General features: G+C 47.6%; 1 pseudogene; it reads right to left on the bottom strand.

Moving 5' to 3' along the window:
• Positions 1-1,823: 1,823 nt before the first annotated feature.
• Positions 1,824-1,988, bottom strand: LOC126523107 (U2 spliceosomal RNA; annotated as a pseudogene).
• Positions 1,989-2,853: the final 865 nt, after the last annotated feature.

Raw genomic sequence — 2,853 nt, 5'->3', positions numbered from 1 at the left:
TCACGAGCAGAGCAGCGAAACACCACAGGCAATTAGAGCTTATTATTATTATTATTATTATTATTATTATTATTATTATTATTATTATTATTATTATTATTATTATTATTATTATTCATTAAGGCTACGCGTGCGTGCGGCCTGAAAGCTGTATCAATAGCTGAATACGCGTTGGTTAGTCATTTCAGTCAGAAAACTAATGTAATCTTCAGCTTGTCGTTTCGGAGCGCTCTAGTCCACTCTTGCGAGCAGCATTTTCTTCGACTCGCCACGTCGTCACAACAAAGCGTTGCTGCTGTTGACGACACTCTACCGTAACCTAGGAGACTGCACCTAGCACCTCAACGAACGCTCGTCTCACCGCGCGTGCGCCGTCCGGAGCTTTGGTTAACGAAATGGGATGTTGGCTGCAGTCACGCGGTTTCGCCTCTGCCATTTCCTCCTCCGAGAGCGAGTCGCGCGTTCGGCTTGCCTGCTTCTCCTCTGCATCTGAGTTCGAGGAACGTCGACCTGGCCGACTCTGATTCGCAGGATAGAGGCAACCAGTCGAAGATACCATAAATATGGCCAGTTACCAGTGGTACTCAACGTTGTGAGAGAGTGAGTGAGAGAGTGAGAACCGGCGGACTGATTAGGGATAACGAAACTACACATTGCCGGTTATTTTTTAGCGCTTCCTTGGTAATAATAACGACACTTCGTCATGTTCTCATTGGTCGATGATAAGAAAGGAATGGTATTCGACAAAAGGAACCGTTACATTACATCAGGACCTCTCTCTGTTGCCTACCAAAACGTCCATCATTAGCAATGCCAGGGCCTCCGTTTATGACGTGAAACAGCGTAGCTGAGAAGAGTTGAATATGTATAAAAGCAGTATCGAAATTTCGAAGCCGATAAATTGAATGAGAATTACCCTCCGTGACACAGTACTTAATTGCCGTGAACCATATCCCAATGTTCTATGATGACTTGCCCCTTCCTTTCCTTCTCGCCACCCTCCTCCTTCTGCTTCATCTTCTCCTATACCTTGCAACGCGTGGATTGAGAATATGTCAGCAGCGAGTAAGTGAGCACGCACTCGAATTTGCGTGTCACTGTCGCATTGTAGTCAGGGTTTGACATGTAGTATCCTAGTGCAACACAAGTATACCTCACTTCGGAACCGGCCAGCAACTCCAGCTGACTCCTTGGTCGGGTACGGACTTCTGTCACGGTATTCTTCGGGAGTCATTTGAGGGGACAACTTCGCTTTCGCGAGATTTCGTGTGACTAGAGCCAGACGCGTCGGCGTCCACGGGTAACAGCGTACATGACACTCTGCTATGACCGTAAAACTTGGCATCGTGCCAGGACCGCTGTCGTCGTTAGTAGACGCCGATACGTATAAGTCTTACAAAGCACGGCTCACCTGGACCACGGATTTGCTGTTTATCTACGTGGGGAGGAGGGCTCTGTACTCTATCTAAGCAAGCATCGTTGTCGCTCAAGCTTCATCTCCAATTTTTCTAATAGTTTTACAGCGAAGCTGTATATAGCTAGGTTCTGGAAAAAAATTGCGTGCGTCTATCACGCCAGGACCACTGTCGTTGTTAGTAGACGCCGATACATACAAGTCTTACAAAGCACGGCTCACCTGGACCACGGATTTGCTGTTTATGTATGTGGGGAGGAGGGCTCTGTCCTCTACCTAAGCAAGCATCGTTGTCACTCAAGCTTCATCTGCAATTTTTCTAACATTTTTACAGCGAAGCTGTATATGGCTAGGTTCTGGAAAAAAATTGCGTGCGTGTATCGAGCCGTGTAGATCGAGAATTTTTCCCCACAAGTGGGCCGATACCGAAGAGGCTGCAATACCGGTCCGACCCGTGGCGCAGGCGAAGCAGGTTTTAAGCACTCCGCCAACTTGCAAAAATAATTTTAATGTCTTAGGTTTAAAAACAACCCGCATCAGATATTAAGCTGATAAGAATCCGTGTCGACCATGTCTACGTTCGTATCGCCCTCTCTTTGTAAGCGTTCCAAGCGCTCTCGTATCTCCTTTCCTTCCGCTCTCCCGTGGTGGTGGTCCCGTAAGCATGTTACCCTCCAGGACCGTGAGGCTGAAAGAAATGCGAACAGCCCATGTGGCCCCTATCCCGAAAACTTGGAATGTTTCACCGGAGCAACGGCCAGGTTTCAGAGGGAGTTTGTGCGGAACAAATTTTGTGTGGCCTGTGTGTGACCGCTTGTGGTTTTCGAGTGACCCCTCAACTATTACTGCACCGCAGGATGTCGACCAACGCACGATCGCCTTGGCTACGGTGAAGCAGAGTGTGCCCTCGGAGTGCGGTGAGGTGCGTGTCGGTCCTACGTGCCGGGATTCGTTAGTAAAATGTGTCGTGCCACGTTTCGCAACAGTACACGGGTGTGTATACCCCCCGGTGCCTCATAATCGTCCGAGGCTCCACATCATGGAGGAGCGACTAATCGCGCGTCGCCTTCCATTTATGTGCATACGTCGTTTGACGCACGGCAATAGGCGGCTCGCCATTAAAGAGTGCACATGCAGTCATCCATCTTCACAATGTGGAATGGCACTGAATGTTTGTTCAGAATTCAGACAAATGCGCGGAATCAGGAGCATTGACAATTAATTATGTCCTTCGTATTAACATTTTACGCCAGCTTTTTAAAGCTTAGAGGCAAAAAAATTTAAAAATAGGCTTTTCTTTTTGTGTGTCAGAAAAGAATTGACGAATTTTGTGGATTGATACGGCAGTGGTATATGTATATTTTGTTGTGATCGAAACGAATGGAAACATGCTTCCGACCTCCGAAGTCTGGATAATCAGCACTCGCCTGCCGCCGATG

The sequence above is a fragment of the Dermacentor andersoni genome, chromosome 6 (assembly GCF_023375885.2).
Source record: "Dermacentor andersoni chromosome 6, qqDerAnde1_hic_scaffold, whole genome shotgun sequence".
Lineage (NCBI taxonomy): Eukaryota > Metazoa > Arthropoda > Arachnida > Ixodida > Ixodidae > Dermacentor > Dermacentor andersoni.
The sequence above is the reverse complement of the archived record's forward strand: the minus strand, read 5'-3'. Positions and strand labels throughout refer to the sequence as shown.